Source organism: Phyllobates terribilis, unplaced genomic scaffold (assembly GCF_046119375.1).
Source record: "Phyllobates terribilis strain yellow unplaced genomic scaffold, ASM4611937v1 Scaffold_8__6_contigs__length_399053987, whole genome shotgun sequence".
Lineage (NCBI taxonomy): Eukaryota > Metazoa > Chordata > Amphibia > Anura > Dendrobatidae > Phyllobates > Phyllobates terribilis.
In genome coordinates, this window is record NW_027362768.1 from 22,900,696 (window position 1) to 22,919,481 (window position 18,786).

The 18,786-nt window shown below is 42.4% G+C and overlaps 1 protein-coding gene across 1 annotated transcript in view; it reads left to right on the forward strand.

Annotated features, from left to right (window-relative positions):
• The first annotated feature begins 5,743 nt into the window (after positions 1 to 5,743).
• The window catches only part of NEK7 (NIMA related kinase 7), a 128,049-nt gene continuing 115,006 nt past the window's right edge, over positions 5,744 to 18,786 (forward strand). The window contains exon 1 of the mRNA XM_073642880.1: positions 5,744 to 5,880. The gene's annotated coding sequence lies outside the window, so the exon portion shown is untranslated. The remainder of the gene's footprint in view (positions 5,881 to 18,786) is intronic.

Consider the following 18,786-nt stretch of genomic DNA (forward strand, 5'->3'; position numbering starts at 1 on the left):
GTGACCACCTGCCCGTCCAGAGACTCTTGCCCGCTCACCTGGGAGCGTCCACCTGCTACCTGTCTGCTAGTCTACCCAGAGACTGTCCCTGTCACTTGCTGTGACTACCTGCCCCTCTACCCAGAGACTGTCCCTGTCACTTGCCGTGACTACCTGCCCTTCTACCCAGAGACTGTCCCTGTCACTTGCCGTGACTACCTGCCCGTCTTCCCTGGGAGCCACCCGCTTCCTTACAAGGATCGCCCCCTTGTATAGTTGCTCAGAGGTTCCGCCTCCCAGACCTGTTACATTCTTATTGGTGCAACTAAACTACATTAGTGATGCTGTCCCCTATCCATCATACATCTCCTAAATAAGGACAAAACATGCGTTGGGATGGCAAGGACACATACCTAAGCTAGCCACAATGTCTATGTAAGTTAGTATTTTAGCTTTACTTTTAGATATTTGTGATACCTAGTGTTATATGAGAGGTATTTCTTCTTTAGTCACACAGTATTTTCTATCATGCGGTATATACTTCTATACCTACATGTAGTTCAACTGGTTTCTTAGTATTGTGATTCACTGTAAAACATAGCACCTTGCTTCTATATATTGATTGTGTATTAATTTATGAATTTGTCTTTTGATACTTAACAAAATACTCTTCTTGGGCATAATATACAGTGGGGAAAAAAGGTGTTTAATCTTTTAATTTTTTTTTCAAATTTTGGTGGAAAATAAGTATTTGGTCACCTACAAACAAGCAAGATTTCTGGCTCTCACAGACCTGTAACTTCTTAAGAGGCTCCTCTGTCCTCCACTCATTACCTGTAGTACTGGCACCTGTTTGAACTTGTTATCAGTATAAAAGACACCTGTCCGCAACCTCAAACAGTCAATCCCCAAACTCCACTATGGTAAAGACCAAAGAGCTGTTGAAGGACACCAGAAACAAAATTGTAGCCCTGCACCAGGCTGGGAAGACTGAATCTGCAATAGGCAAGCAGCTTGGTGTGAAGAAATCAACTGTGGAAGCAATAATTAGAAAATGGAAGACATACAAAACCACTGATAATCTCCCTCGATCTGGGGCTCCACACAAGATCTCACCCCGTGGGGTCAAAATGATCTCAAGAACGGTGAGCAAAAATCCCAGAACCACACGGGGGGATCTAGTGAATGACCTGCAGAAAGCTGGGACCAATGTTACACAGGCTACCATCAGTAACACACTACGCGGCCAGGGACTAAGATCCTGCAGTGCCAGACGTGTACCCCTGCTTAAACCATTTCATGTCTGGGCCCGTCTGAAGTTTGCTAGAGAGCATTTGGATGATCCAGAAGAGTATTGGGAGAATGTAATATGGTCAGATGAAACCAAAGTAGAACTGTTTAGTAGAAACACAACTCGTCGTTTTGGAGGAGAAAGAATGCTGAGTTGCATCCAAAGAACACTATACCTAATGTGAAGCATGGGGGTGGCAACATCATGCTTTGGGGCTGTTTATTTGCTAAGGGACCTGGACGACTGATCCGTGCACATGAAAGAATGAATGGGGCCATGTATCGTGAGATTTTGAGTGCAAACCTCCTTCCATCAGCAAGGGCATTGAAAATGAAACGTGGCTGGGTCTTTCAGCATGACAATGATCCCAAGCACACAGCCAGGGCAAAGAAGGAGTGGCTTCGTAAGAAGCATTTCAAGGTCCTGGAGTGGCCTAGCCAGTCTCCAGATCTAAACCCTATAGAAAACCTTTGGAGGGAGTTGAAAGTCCGTGTAGTCCAGCGAAAGCCCCAAAACATCACTGCTCTAGAGGAGATCTGCATGGAGGAATGGACCAACATACCAGCAACAGTGTGTGCCAACCTTGTGAAGACTTACAGAAAACGTTTGACCTCTGTCATTGCCAACAAAGGATATATAACAAAGTATTGAGATGAATTTTTGGAATTCACTAAATACTTATTTTCCAACAAAATTTGAAAAAAATTCTTTCCAAATCAGACAATGTGATTTTCAGGATTTGTTTTCTCATTTTGTCTCTCATAGTTGAGGTCTACCTATGATGTCAATTACAGGCCTCTCTCATCTTTTTAAGTGGAAGAACTTACACAATTGGTGGCTGACTAAATACTTTTTTCCCCACTGTGCTCCAGTGTCAGGCTTTTTTTATGCCCTATTTATCTTGTGTTGTTTTCTATAGCCAATATACAAACATATATATATACAGTGTCAGCACACTGCAATAAATGAATCTGTGAATTCCCCTATTGCTTGACACGTTAAAAAGTAAGGGACTTAGTCAACATTTTTTTTTATCAAAAAGTGCATCCATATAAAAGGTACACCGTGATGAGATGAGATGGCTTTTTCACACAACGCACAAAAAATTGTTCAGAAAACTCTCAAAAGAATGAACATATGCATTTCTATGTAAAATGAATGGTTGTGCATATGTTCAGGCTTTTGAGCATCTTGCAACCACTTCAAAAGTTCAAAAGACGCCAAGCAGCTAAAAGAAGTGAGCAAACCATTCTTCAGGCATTTTCTGTTCTGAAAATGCTCCATACTTTACAAAACAAGTCAATGGGAAAGGTCAAAAGACGCCTGAAACACACCTATGAGTCTTTTTGAACATTTTCATGACAAAACCTGCTAGTGGTTTCATTACTGCTTAATGGAGAAAACGCCAGTAAAAAGATAACCCAAAAATTATGGAGAAATGCTAAAAAAAAATGCTGGTGGTCGAAAATGATGATACAAACACTCAGGAAACGACCAAAATAACACAAAAAATACACTTCAGGATAAAAACCGATGATGTGTCCTGAAGCAGCTACCTCTTAGAAAACCCTGTGGGTTCACCTGAATTTAAAAGACACCAGGCCTGATTCATCAAGAGCCGCATTGTTCACACCAGTCTTTATGAGGGGATGTGTTGGAGTCAGATGCTCCTGATTCATGAAGAAGTATATGCCTCATCATGAATCAGGAGCATTGGACGAGCGGCATACACCTCTGTGCCCCTCAACACCAATCCTACTTCAGCTCTTGCTCAAGTAAGATTTGTGCCATAGTTAATGCTGCCGCTCGTCATGAATTTAATGAGTGGCGGTTACCACGTCACCGTCCGTTTCAGCGGAGATGGAAGAAAATGGTGTGAAGACATCAACAGTCGCAAAATCCCCAGACACATTCCAAAATCTTGAAGAAAAACTTCACAGAAGAGTGGAAGCTGTTATAGCTGCAGAGGGTAGACCAACTACATAGTAAAGAGGCTGTCTGGGGACGCGGTATGTAAAAAAATACCAAACTCAGTCATAGTCACCTCCCGGGCCCCACTCAGTGATAGGAAGCAGTGATGGCACCCATCCACCGGCCGCCGGACTCTGTGGCCTGTTATTGGCTGCTGCAGTCAGGTGACTTCAGCATCTCTACACATATTCTATATAAACTTGCGGAATCCTCTAACATATACAGTACAGACCAAAAGTTTGGAAACACCTTCTGATTTAAAGATTTTTCTGTATTTTCATGACTATGAAAATTGTACATTCACACTGAAGACATCAAAACTATGAATTAACACATGTGGAATTATATACTTAACAAAAAAGTGTGAGACAACTGAAAATATGTCTTATATTCTAGGTTCTTCAAAGTAGCCACCTTTTGCTTTGCACACTCTTGGCATTCTCTTGATGAGCTTCAAGAGGTAGTCACCGGAAATGGTCTTCCAACAATCTTGAAGGAGTTCCCAGAGATGCTTAGCACTTGTTCGCCCTTTTGCCTTCACTCTGCGGTCCAGCTCACCCCAAACCATCTCGATTGGGTTCAGGTGTGGTGACTGTGGAGGCCAGGTCATCTGGCGCAGCACCCCATCACTCTGCTCCTTGGTCAAATAGCCCTTACACAGCCTGGAGGTGTGTTTGGGGTCATTGTCCTGTTGAAAAATAAATGATGGTCCAACTAAACGCAAACCGGATGGAATAGCATGCCGCTGCAAGATGCTGTGGTAGCCATGTGGGTTCAGTATGTCTTCAATTTTGAATAAATCCCCAACAGTGTCACCAGCAAAGCACCCCCACACCATCACACCTCCTCCTCCATGCTTCACTGTGGGTACCAGGCATGTAGAGTCAATCCGTTCACCTTTTCTGCGTCGCACAAAGACACGGTGGTTGGAACCAAAGATCTCAAATTTGGACTCATCAGACCAAAGCACAGATTTCCACTGGTCCACTGTCCATTCCTTGTGTTCTTTAGCCCAAATAAGTCTCTTCTGCTTGTTGCATGTCCTTAGTAGTGGTTTCCTAGCAGCTATTTTACCATGAAGGCCTGCTGCACAAAGTCTCCTCTTAACAGTTGATGAAGAGATGTGTCTGTTGCTAGAACTCTGTGTGGCATTGACCTGGTCTCTAATCTGAGCTGCTGTTAACCTGCGATTTCTGAGGCTGGTGACTCAGATAAACTTATCCTCAGAAGCAGAAGTGACTCTTGGTCTTCCTTTCCTGGGGTGGTCCTCATGTGAGCCAGTTTCTTTGTAGCGCTTGATGGTTTTTGCCACTGCACTTGGGGACACTTTCAAACTTTGCCCAATTTTTCGCACTGACTGACCTTCATTTCTTAAAGTAATGATGGCCACTCGTTTTTCTTTACTTAGCTGCTTTTTTCTTTCAATAATACAAATTCTAACAGTCTATTCAGTAGGACTATCAGCTGTGTATCCACCTGACTTCTGCACAACACAACTGATGGTCCCAACCCCATTTATAAGGCAAGAAATCCCACTTATTAAACCTGACAGGGCACACCTGTGAAGTGAAAACCATTTCTGGTGACTACCTCTTGAAGCTCATCAAGAGAATGCCAAGAGTGTGCAAAGCAGTCATCAAAGCAAAAGGTGGCTACTTTGAAGAACCTAGAATAGAAGACATATTTTCAGTTGTTTCACACTTTTTTGTTAAGTATATAATTCCACATGTGTTAATTCATAGTTTTGATGCCTTCAGTGTGAATGTACAATTTTCATAGTCATGAAAATACAGAAAAATCTTTAAATAAGAAGGTGTGTCCAAACGTTTGGTCTGTACTGTATATATTTAAATAACTTTGTAGGAAATACAGTGATTGAACTGCAGAGGACTGGAGTAACATTATTTCAGCCTATTTGGGACATCTGGAGCAATAATTCTCTGGAGAACAAATGGTGAGCGCTACCATGAGTCCTGTGTCATACCAACAGTAAAGCATGCCGAGATCATTCATGTGTGGGGGCTTTTCATCATAGAGGGGCTCACTCACAATTTTGCACAAGAACATTGTCATAAATAAAGAATAGGATCTAAACCTCCTCCAAGAACAACTTCTCCTAACAATCCAGGGGTAATTTGGTGATGAAGTAAAATAAATACATAACATAAATAAATAATGCTTTTTCCAGCATGATGGAGACAATGTCACCAGGCAAAAGTGATCAAAAATGTCTTGATGAACAGAACACTGACATTTTGGGTCCATGGCCAGGAAACTGCCCAGGTTACTGATGTAAACTACTGAACACGGTCTAACCCCATATACATGTCTGTATCACATACTCCATAACCACCTGTGTGGTATATAGAGGTGTAACACTGCATATACAGCGCTCCCCGGCCGCACACCCCGCACACTGCTATGCACCAAGCGCTGGTAGTAACCAATACTAACCAGTTCTACCCGCTCATGTACTGACACACTGCAGCCTGACTCCTCCCCGCACGTGACTGATCACATGGGGATGACGTCATCGAAGGTCCTTCTGCCCACCGGAGTATAGCGTCTCCTCGGTGAGCAGCAGGAGGAGGACACGCACGGCCGGGGACAAGTGCGCGCACCGAGCGGCCTGACAACGGGTGAGCCTCTCCTCACTGCCCGCAGCTGCTCCTGTGCTGCCGGGAGGACGTGTTACTGCGCAGCGACGTGAGCCGTGACGTAGAATACTGCTGGTATTACTGCAGGGCACTGCTTATGGCTGCTTGGCACTGGTTGGTGTGGATGAAGCAGAGACGAGAGTGTTATTTATCACTTTGAGATTTTTTTTTGCTTAGTGTGATGACCTAGTAAATAGCCAGAGCCGCAGTCCCATGTAAAAGTTCAGAAAACTCCATATTATGACAGTATGTGTCAAGTGACAAAGTCAGATCTGCTGTATCTGTTGTGGTATATTAGCTGCGCACGCCCCCTTCTCCGGTGTAGCCCCCTGCTTGTGCCCCAATAATAATAATCTTTATTTTTATATACCGCCAACATATTCCACAGCACTTTACAGACTTTATGGGCACTGTCCCCATTGGGGCTCACAGTCTACATTCCCTATCAGTATGTCTTTGGAGTGTGGGAGGAAACCCACAGAAAAACGGGGAGAACATACAAACTCCTTGCAGATGTTGTCCTTGGTGGGATTTGAGCCCTGGACCCCAGCACTGCAGTGCTAACCCCTGAGCCATAGCTGCACGCGCCCCCCACCGGTGGATCCCTGATCTGCACAATCAACGCAGGGCTGAGTGTGACTTCTGGTTACTCATAAGGATTTTTCTTATGTTATAAAGTAAAGAACATAAAATCAGGTGAGATGGATTTGGAGCTGCCCAGGTCTCTGGAGCCACATTACATCCCCAGCGCTGCTAGAACTCAGCCCAGAAAACTCTTCTGCTCCTGGAGAGTCACATGGAGATTACTAATGCAGAAGAAGCCTCAGCTCTGCGCCAAGATCCACATGAAGTTCCCTCAAAAAGCCTTTAGTTGTTTGCAATAGAAAAAAGTGCTGTTGTTTTTATGTTTTTTTTTCTTTTTTTATTTTCGGTTATTTGTGGATACTGTCTGAAACCTGCAGTGAGTGTCCGCACACAGACTAATCTGACCTGCAGACGTCCAAACTGAAAAAAACCTAAGGAAAGGTGCACACTAAACTCTGGCGTTTTTGTGGTTTTCTTCCTGAAGTGCCTCTTCTGTTTTCTTTTTTTTTTCCCCATAGTTTTTGTGATACTGTAGTCAGGTTGTGTTCTTTTTATTTTTTTTACTATGTTGAATAATGGAGAAACCGTTAGCTTTTTTTTCTAAGCTTTGGTTCACATGCCCGTATAAAAAAAAAAATCGTCCGAGCGACATGCAGAAAGCTTGAATATTTTTTTTTTTTCTCATTTGTTATCCGCATGCAATCCACTTTTTCTTTTTAACAGCAGCAGCTATAAATAATTTCCAAGACAAATTTGTAGTTTATGTTAAAGAATTGCAATGTATCAATACGGCATCCATTTTTTTATTTATCTTTTTTTTTTTTTTTTTATACTTGACTTGAATGGGTGAGTCTCATCTGATTCACAGCAGAAACCAGTGCATGCTGCGGTCTTCATATACTGACTTGGTCTGTGAAAAAAATTGCTCATCTGCACTGCACCATTGAATAACACTAGTCCGAGCACTGTCTTTTTTTTTTTTTTTTTTTTTTTCATGCAGCACTCAGACCAAAAATATGGTTGTGTGAATGAGCCCTTACATTGTAAGTCCATAGAGCCTTGTTCTGATGCTTCTTAGACTTGCATTGTAATAGCCACTTCTAGACCACAATGTGAGCCGGCCAGTCAGACAGAATAGTGGATACGTGAGGGAGAGGAGGATCGGAGCGGTGCTGGAAATCCGGGAAGACTGCGATCGGTGAGGATATTCTCACACTTGGGCTAGGGTCACACAACCTTTTTCTCTCCATCTGAGAAAATCAATTTGATAATGCTAACCAGAATCAGAGTTTGATCCGATTTTCTTGGAGGTGGAGAGAGGATAAAAAAAAAAAAGTTTCTTCACCTCTTCCAATTTCCCTCACCCCCCCCCCCCCACAAACCCATAGACTTGAATGGACGAGTGCCATCCGATTCTCAGAGGAAAATCGTGCATGCTGCAATATTCCCCCACCCATCCTTTAAAAATCCTGCATGTGCACAGCCCCATAGCACTCGTACCCATGTTATTCTATCTGTCAAAGCCACGGGTTGCACATGTGTACATGACTGTATAAATTGGACAAGCCCTTACAGTGTATTACATACACCGTTACACAGGTTTAGGGAATAAAATATTTCATGGGAGCTCTTTTTTTAATGGATCAGAGAGTTTACTTGTATAAGAAATAATCTGATGCAACATGAATGAAAATCTGTCGGTTTCTCACGGATGTAAAACTATACACTGATGTGTGAATGTAGCCTTACTCTCTGGACATACCCTAAGGGTAGGCTCACGCCACTTGCGGACAGAGACAGGAGAGGCCCCTGTGCAAGAACAGTATATGGGCCCTTTGCAGCCCAATAGCTCATCATACTGCATCATTCCACCCGCTTTGGAGGTAGAAGTGGCCCCCTGACCTCTTGGGCCCCTGTGTGACTGCACCAATGATATGTCTGCCTCTGGCTCACGCTGAACTCAACTAATGTAGATTTGTCATGTCTGCATAAACTTTACCTAAGTGTCGTTGACGAAATGCTGATGAGTGACAGGTCCATTTATCCAGTAGATTATCAGATATGTAGCACAGGCCAATTCACGCTATAATTTATTTTCGCAGTGTGTGGATGAGATTTCTGAGAATCCCATTTAGAGGTCTGCTACTGTAATATGCCCTGCATCCGGCTCGTATACCTGTACCCGAATACAAGATATACTGGTTGTCCAGTTTTCCTATGCACTGCCATACACTTTACCTCTTGTTCTCTTAGTTTTAGCCCCTGTGGATATCATTTTCCCTGGTCAGCTCCTATTACTGAGCCTGTTGCCGTTCTGCAGTGACTGGGATATGCTTAGATTATGAGCCCACAGGAAATTTACTGGATCTGTGCACTGTTCAGCCTGATGATGTTACCGGGTACACTGCAGAAGGGCTGATTTCCATCGGAATATTCAGCAGACTTGGAGCAGAAGTTTCAATAACTGAAAATCTTTTCCATTCTCTTGAATAGCATCTTGGTGGCCCATGCATGGATTTCCACAAGTTCTATTCAGGTGAATGGGACAGTGGCAGAAAACTCTGCAACAAGTCTGCCACATATTAATTCACCCCTATAGAGCTGCGTGTCCCCATGTGCTTTACAACCAACATATTAAAAAAAAAAAAAGTGTACTTGCTGAGGCTTGCTGCTATGTTACAGATAGGACACACTTTTCTCATACACTGACTGCACAGGGGCTTAGGCACATATGACAAAAATGTGATGAAAAAACTAAACAGCATTATCTGATTGGTATGTGCTAGGTTTGTCACATCGCTACACTCGGATATGTCAGTACAAGGCCAGGGTCACACGGTAGTATTTTCTCTCATCCGAGAGATTAGGGCCATTTATACTAATCTGATCACAAGTTAATCTGAATATGAGCAGAGTGTCATCTGTTTTTCACGGATATGGAGAAGATGAGGGGAAAAAAAAAACTTCTCCGTTTTCTCCATCCTGTTAGTCTGTGAAAATTGGATTGCACTCGGATGTCATCTGAGTGCGATCCAATTTTTTTTTTTTTTGATGGACCCATTGTCTTGCATGGCTAAGTGTGATCCAATCGGATCCATCTCTGGCATGCTGTAATTTTGGACATGTGCACTGCTCTATAGAATAAGATCGCAGTCGGGCTGAAAATGTGGTTGTCTGCACGAGCCCTAGAAGAGATAAACTTATGCTTATCTGATGAACAATACAATGACTAACTACCGAAAAAAGTACCTTATTTACTTCAGATGAGTGGATTAATTCGCAGAACTCTGGTCCTTCGACCTGGTCTTATCTTCTGGGATCCCTGGCACAGCTTTTGATGAACCAGAGCTGGCATGACCTCATCTGTGAGGCTACATTCCCACGATGCGGTTTTTGACGCTGCGTATTTTCCCTGCATCAAAAACGCAGCGTCTTACAGCTCCTGCAAAGTGGATGGGATTTATAGAGATCTCCTGCTCTCTGTGCTTCTTATTTGCGCTGCGTAAACTGCCCTGCTGTGCATTTTTGTAATCTGCAGCATGTGAATTTTTTTTTTGCGGGTGTGCTGAATTTTCTGTCTGGATTTTCCCCATAGACTTAGATTAGATGCGGAAAATCCACAGGTAAAAAATGCTCATACATTTTAGCGTGTTTCTGCACTTCAGAAACGCTTGCAATCCACACCTAAGAACGTCAATAAAGTTCAGTGAAATCAACATACCAGAAAGTTTCAAAAACAATCATCTTTATTTACAAGAAAAAAATAACACACCAAACAGAGACAAAAAAGTAATAAACACGCACACAAACGCAATGAAAAAAACACAACCTAATTTACATAATAGGTGCAGAAATTCTGCAACATAATACGCTCACTAAGGGTGCGATCCCACGTTCAGGATTTGTTGCTTTTTTGAAGATGTGTGTTTATGCAGCAGCCAGATAGTACTTTATCCTGTAAAGCTGCATGGACTGGTCACCAGCTAGTATCTGTGTGATATACGTATGTACAGTCATGGCCAAAAGTATTGAGAATGAGACAAATAGTAATTTTTCCAAAGTTTATTGCTTCATTTTTTGTAATGGCAATTTGCATATACTCCTGAATGTCAAAGAGTGATCAGCTTAACAGCAATTACTGTACTTGCAAAGTCAATATTTGCCCAGAAAATGAACTTTAACCCCCAAAACACATTTCAACATCATTGCAGTCCTGCCTTAAAAGGAGCAGCTAACATCGTTTTAGTGATTGATCCATTAACACAGGTGTGGGTGTTGATGAGGACAGGGCTGGCGATCAATCAGTCATGATTAAGTAAGAATGGCATCACTGGACACTTTAAAAGGAGGCTGGTTCTTGGTATCATTGTTTCTGTTCAGTTAACCATGGTTATCTCTAAAGAAACACGTGCAGCCATAATTGCACTGCACAAAAATGGCCTAACAGGGAAGAGTATCGCAGCTACAAAGATTGCACCTCAGTCAACAATCTATCGCATCATCAAGAACTTCAAGGAGAGAGCTTCCATTGTTGTCAAAAAGGCTCCAGGGCGCCCAAGAAAGACCAGCAAGCGCCAGGACCGTATCTTAAAACTGTTTCAGCTGCGGGATCGGACTACCAGCAGTGCCGAGCTTGCTCAGGAATGGCAGCAGGCTGGTGTGAGTGCTTCTGCACGCACTGTGAGGCGGAGACTCTTTGAGCAAGGGCTGGTTTCAAGGAGGGCAGCAAAAAAGCCACTTCTCTCCAGAAAAAACATCAGGGACCGACTGATATTCTGCAAAAGGTACAGGGAGTGGACTGCTGAGGACTGGGGCAAAGTCATTTTCTCTGATGAATCCCCTTTTCGATTGTTTGGGACATCTGGAAAACAGTTTATTCGGAGAAGAAGAGGTGAGCGCTACCACCAGTCTTGTCTCATGCCAACTGTAAAGCATCCTGAAACCATTCATGTGTGGGGTTGCTTCTCAGCCAAGGGAATCGGCTCACTCACAGTCTTGCCTAAAAACACAGCCATGAATAAAGAATGGTACCAGAATGTCCTCCAAGAGCAACTTCTCCCAACCGTCCAAGAGCAGTTTGGCGCCCAACAATGCCTTTTCCAGCATGATGGAGCACCTTGCCATAAAGCAAAGGTGATAACTAAATGGCTCATGGAACAAAACATAGAGATTTTGGGTCCATGGCCTGGAAACTCCCCAGATCTTAATCCCATTGAGAACTTGTGGTCAATCATCAAGAGACGGGTGGACAAACAAAAACCAACAAATTCTGGCAAAATGCAAGCATTGATTATGCAAGAATGGACTGCTATCAGTCAGGATTTGGTCCAAAAGTTGATTGAGAGCATGCCAGGGAGAATTACAGAGATCTTGAAGAAGAAGGGGCAACACTGCAAATATTGACTTGCTGCATTAACTCATTCTAACAGTCAATATAACCTATTGGTACTCATAATATGATTGCAATTATATTTCTGTACGTGATATAAACATCAGACAAACACTAATAAAAACCAGAGGCCAGCAGATCATGAGAAAATATAATTTTGGTGTCATTCTCAAAACTTTTGGCCATGACTGTACATATAGGAAGAGCTACATAGTACATGAAGTGTAGGGGGAAAGTGTGCAGTGAAGGACTAAATCCTGAGGAAAAATCTAGGAAAGGTGAACTGTATTTTAGTGAGACGATGCAATGGGTCTGTCTAAAAAGATGTGTTTTTAGGATGTGCTTAAAACTATGGGCCCTGGTAATTAATCTGATTGGGGTATAGCATTCCAGAGAACTAGTGCAGCATGAGAAGATTGTGGAAGCGGGTTCAGATTTTAGATGGTTATTAGTGATGAGTGAGTATGTTCTATTAACCCTTTCGCCGAGTATGCTCGGGCCGTGCTCCGAGTATTTATAGCCGCTCGGTGATATGGTTAAATCGCTCCCGTATGCATGATTTGCCACTGTTTGACTGCTTTATTACATGTGAGGAATGTGTAAGAAATGGACATTCCTCACATGTATTAAAGCTGTCAAACAGTCGCAAATCATGCACACGGGAGTATACTTGGCGAAAGGGTTAACAGAACATACTCGCTCATCAATAATGGGTATCCTTAGTTGATTAGCAGGACCGTGGTGCAGAACTGTGGAGAACTTTGTGGGTGAGAGTGATACACTTATATTTTATTCTACAGTGAATAAGAAACCAGTGCGGTGACCGGCATGGGGTATCGGCGAAGCTGCTGGAGCCTGGCTGCTGCCATGACCATAACTTGGTGAGGGGAGCACCATAAAAAAGGTGTTTAAAGGTAGTGCTCAGCGGAGCCACAGACTCCTAATGGTCAAGTGTAGTTAAAGGGAACCTGTACTGTCAAAAACTGCTATTAACCTGCAGATATGGAGTAAATCTGTATGTTAATAGCGTTCTAAAGCTGTTCGGGTGCCCCAGTGAGAGCCCAGCTACCAGGAGGAAATTACGTTTTTTTTCCCCTGGCAGCCTCTGGCTTTCAGTCATAAAGGCGCGGTCGGCACATGTTCAGTCACTGCTAAGCTCATGGTGAGCAGTGGATGTAACCATGCCCTGGCAATGACTGCCAGTCGGGTCCGCGGTAATGCACTTTCATGTTAGAACGCTATTAACCTATAGAGTAACCTCATATCTGCAGGTTAATAGCATTTTTTGACATGACAGGTTCCCTTTCATGCCTGCTTACACCTGACCACCATCATGCGGTATATAAATTACTATGCTACATCTTGCTATTCTTCTCTATATGTTTAAAAAAAATAGCGCAAAGATGATCAAAACGATGTATAGCTGAACTACCCAGTTTATGGCCCATCGGGCTGTATGAATAGCGTTTTTGCACTCGCTCAGCTTATGTGATGTGAACAGCCCCTAATGAGAGCCAGGACACATTACCGCTGTTTTTACATAATACGGTGCTGTATTCAGCTAGAAGGAACAGTACTAGGGAAGAACGTGCGGCCAACAATGGTGCGAGCCGCTGGCTGAATTACCTATCTAGAACTCCAGTGAAATCAATGGCGGATGGTGACCCGTTATATCATGTAGTTTATGCTTTGGAATTACAGGAGAGATGTGCTAATATGTACATGCGTCCCCTGCTTGTGCCAGGGTCTGGAATATGAGTGGTATTTCAGTCCTTTTCTGTGAAAGGAGGAACTTGCTGTTCTGAAAACCAGGGAATATTTCCTATTCACTTTCTTTTCCGTCAGGTGGAACCTTTCACACATTTCTGGCTCGCACAGCGGAGGCTTTTGTCACACAAGCACTTTGCTTTCCTTTCCTTTCCACTTGGTAAAGGTTTCTTGTCACCTCTTTGTATTGTTTGTTCTGCTGAATGCACAGAATGAGAGGGAACAGTAGTGAGGGTTTCATGTCCTGACCTGTAAGCCGTTCATTTGACAGAATGTAAAATGTGTTTGATGTTCGCGTGTTTGTTTTCTGACTCCTGTTTTATTGAATACAGGAGTATGAAGAGGTAGAAGATGAGAAAATATGGCCGATCGTGCCCTTCTATATAAACTTGTGATTGGCTACTGTAAGAATATTTGCGCACACAGTATTTTCTGCAGACATTTCTGCATTGAAAACGTATATCTTGGCAGGAGCAGTGCTGCATAATAAAGTGCGGTTTTGTGTGTGGTTTTGATATCATTTTTACATTTTTTTTTATTTCCTCATTCATTAGAATGGGTGAAAAACGCTGAAGGAATTGACATGCTGAGATAGGAAACTGCTTCAGTTCTGCAATGAAAAAATAAGCAACATGTGCATGAAATTTCGGAAATCTCATGCACTTTTCTGGGACAGTAAAATACTAAGTTTTTTTTTTTCGCTGCAAAAAAATGTGACATGTGAACATACCCTAATTATGTTTTTATGAAGTTCGAGTCTCTTATTTGGGAAAGATTTCATGATGCTGTAATAAGAACATCTAATCGGTTAATAGGCCATTACTGCGCACATCTAAAAATACTGCGTACAAACCAGTCTTCCTGCAAGGTCGCCGGTGAGGTATGTAGACTATTATGGTAAAGTTATAAATGGGGTGATTAGGAAATGTCACTGGGATGATAGGTGATGAAGACAGATTTGGCTCATTTTATTTTGTGTTTTCTGCTAGCACTTGTATAGTATGTAAGCTCTGCAAATGGCCATAACTTCTTTACTTTTCTGTTGACGCAGTCATAGAAGATCTTGTTTCTAGCAGGTTGGGTTGTACTTCTTAATGGCAACTTTTAATTTACAATATAATTTACTAAAAGTTGAATAATTATTCCTTTTTTTTGGGGGGTGGGGGGGAGGGATTCATTTTCAGAATGACATGTTAGGCTATGTGCCCACGATGCAGAAATGCTCAGGATTTTTTCCTGAGCGTTTCTGCATCTCCCTGGCAGAAAAAACGCATGCGGATTGTACATGCGGATTGTACATGCGTTTTCCTGCCAGGGACATGCGGATGTGAAGCGTTCTTCACTTGCATTTCTGCATGCGGGTTGACAAGCGCTTTCCAAGCGATTTTAGCATCACTTGGAAAGTACTTGTCAACTTAGTCACACTATATAAATCCATGCAAACAGCATGGATTTATATAGTGTGACCCGAAAGAATGTCAAAAAATAAATATATACTTACCCTCCGATGGCCCGCGCTGTCTTGCTTTGCTCGGTCCCGGCTGCCGGCAGCGGTACACTGAAGGACCTGCCGACGTCAGCATCGCGTGACCGGTCACATGAATCTGACGTCAGCGCAGGTCCTTCATTCCATCGCGAAGTGCTTTGAAGCAAGGAGGAGTGTAGCGCGGGCCGCCAGAAGGTAAGTATATACACTACCGTTCAAAAGTTTGGGGTCACTTAGAAATGTCATTATTTTTGAAAGAAAAGCACATTTTTTTTCAATGAAGCTTTTATTAAATGAATCAGAAATACACTCTATATATTGTTAATGTGGTAAATGACTATTCTAGCTGCAAACGTCTTGTTTTTATTGCAATATCTACATAAGTGTATAGAGGCCCATTTCCAACAACCACCACTCCATTGTTTTAATGGTATATTGTGAGACGCAGAACAACTGAAAAGATGTTGGAAGAGTGCCTGATGCCATCTGTCAAGCATGGTGGAGGTAATGTGATGGTCTGGGGTTGCTTTGGTGCTGGTGAAGTGGGAGATTTGTACAAGGTAAATGGGATTTTGAATAAGGAAGGCTATCACTCCATTTTGCAACGCCATGCCATACCCTGTGGACAGCGCTTGATTGGAGCCAATTTCATCCTACAACAAGACAATGACCCAAAGCTCACCTCCAAATTATGTATGAACTATTTAGGGAAGAAGCAGGCTGCTGGTATTCTATCTGTAATGGAGTGGCCAGCACAGTCACCAGATCTCAACCCATTGAGCTGTTGTGGGAGCAGCTTGACCGTATGGTCCGCAAAAAGTGACCATCAAGCCAACCCAACTTGTGGGAGGGGCTTTAGGAAGCATGGGGGGAAATTTCTCAAGATTACCTCAGCAAATTAACAGCTAGAATGCCAAAGGTCTGCAATGCTGTAATTACTGCAAAGGGAGCATTCTGTGACGAAAGCAAAGTTTGAAGGAGAAAATTATTCTTTCTAATAAAAATCATTATTTCTAACCTTGTCAATGTCTGGACTATATTTTCTATTCATTTTGCAACTCATTTGATAAATAAAAGTATGAGTTTTCATGGAAAACCCAAAATTGTCTGGGTGACCCCAAACTTTTGAACGGTAGTGTATTTATTTTTTGTTTTATTCTTTTTTTACAGCTTTAATGGTACCCAGGTCCGGAGGAGAGTCTCCTCTCCTCTACACCCGGGTACCATCCATCCGCACATTAGAACGCGCCAATTACGCAAGTACAGATGCAGTCTTGCAGAATTGGCGCGTTCTAATGCAATTCAATGGTGGCGAAAACGCGGCACTTCCGCAAAATAATTGGTAGTGCTGCGTTTTTTTCCGCAATGATAATCCGCAGCGGAAATTTCCGCAGCATGTGCACAGCACATGAGGATTATCATTGGGGAGCATGGCAGGCCTTCTACCATGCGTTTTTTAAGCGTTTCTGCAGCGTTTTTGCCGCTGCGGAAATGCTTAAAAAACGCATCGTGGGCACACAGCCTTATAAAGAGAACTTTTCAGCAGGATATTTGACCCCGAACTAAGATTTGAACTTAAAAGCCCCTTTAATTCATATTACATTCATGCTTTGCTTGTAGTATTTTGTTACTTTTTTTTTGAGAAATCTATAATTAAAATTTTAGGTGCGAGTGCAGCGGGGTGGGGATTGCACTTCCAGCTCTGCTGCGCTCTCTTCCTTCTCCCTGCCGGCCTCCGGTCTTTGACCGGTCACTCTTCTGTGACCTGTCTCCTCTGCACAGGTGCCATCACTTCTTAGGTTTGTCTCATCAGAAGGAGCGGCGCTGCATGAGCACTAAGCTAATAATGTTGCGAGATCCATGGACTGACTCCAGCCATGTCACCAGGAATTTACTGCACATGCAGCATCGCTCCTTCTGATGAGACTAACCCGAGCAATGATGGCTCCTTCGCAGAATCTTGGGCGAGGGGAGACTGGTCACTGAGAGAAGAGTGACCTGGTATCAAAGACCAGAGGCCTGCAGTGGACGGTAACAGGGAGATGGCACAGCAGAGCTGGAAGTGTAGTTCTCACCCCGCTGCACTTGCAATTAAACCTTCAAGATTTCTTAAAAATATCCCAATGAAATACTACAAGCCAGGTATGAATGTAATAAGCATTAAAGCCGCTTTACACGCATGCCTTTAGTTAGGGATCGAATATCCTGCTGCCAGGTCCTCTCTAACTATGTTCTGCAGGGTAGAATAAATACCAAGTCAGAATTTTTGTATGTTTAAAAACATTTTTTTCCCTCTGAACAATTGGTTTGTGTCAACATATTGTGAGACCTATAACTTTTTTATTTTTGTTCTTGGTGGCTAGGGGGACATATTGGTGGGAGTCAATCAGATTGGCACATTTCTTGTTCAGAGAGATCAGCGATTTGTACTGATCAAAGACTGAGCGAGGGATTTTAGCTGCCTTTCCCTGGGTCAGGTAGGAGTAGATAGGCTGATTTTACATGGCTGTAATATGGCCCTTAACTGTGAAATGCTGTACTGGGCATTTCATAATTAATATATACTTGTACACTGAAAAGCAGTCTGCAGTGTCCTCCTCCCACCCATAAGTGAATGATTCACTGTATTCATATCGGCGACCATCAGAACCAATCATGCCTTCAAATTTTGTGCATATATAGGGCCTAATATTCTTCATTTGTGGGTCCCCGGCCCGTCCTTTTTTTTTCTTTTTTGTGGTATTCTTTGACTGTTTATGGCCCTATCTTCAAAATGGCGTATGGTGACCTGAATTTTGTGCAAAATTAAAACTCCTTTTTATTTGCGTCTCTATTTTTATTTTTTTGCAACATTTCAGTGTGAAAATGCTCATATTCCACCAAAATGTTGTAAAATTTGCACCAGAATATCCGGCATATCTAAAATCACTCTAAAAAACTTGGGAACTTAAGAAAAGTTGCAGTTGAATCAGCAGAAAACAGATGGAAAATCCAACCCCCTGCCTACAATGGTGAACATAGAACTAAAGCCGGAGACTACTTTAAAAAAAAAATAGACTTTTAAAAAAAAAAAAAAAAGCGCAAATTAAACAAAGAATTAGATGCAAATGACAAAAACCAACCAAAAAAAAGAACAAATGCAATAATGAATTGGGCCCATAGTGTTTTGCAGTAACTATTACTAGCAGTATTTAATACAATTGTGAATTCCAAAAACATGGGGAACATTTTCTAAAAAAGGGTACAGTCTTTGCTGAAAATGTTGGCATTGGGGAATGATCATTGCTGGGTAGATTTCTGTGTAGAAACTAGAAGTAACATAATCTGACATCACTTTCCAATGACAAATATTGACAATTTTGGAAAGAGCTGAAGGCTTCTTCTAATAAAGAGCCAAACATAAAAAGTCCCTGTTTTTCTTCATGACTCATTACGTGTTTTTCAAATATTGATTTGTCACGGCTAAATATTAACTACATATTACTGCTGCTCGAGACTGGACCACAATCCAGGTTATTTGACTTATCTTATTATTAGTTGAGAACATTTTAAGGCTTTTAGGGGTTTTCCCAAACTAGATAGAGCATAACCTGTGGTGGTCTGGCATGTCAATGGCAGGCCGCTCCTGCACTCGTCCGCTATACTAATGAAGGCAATGGAG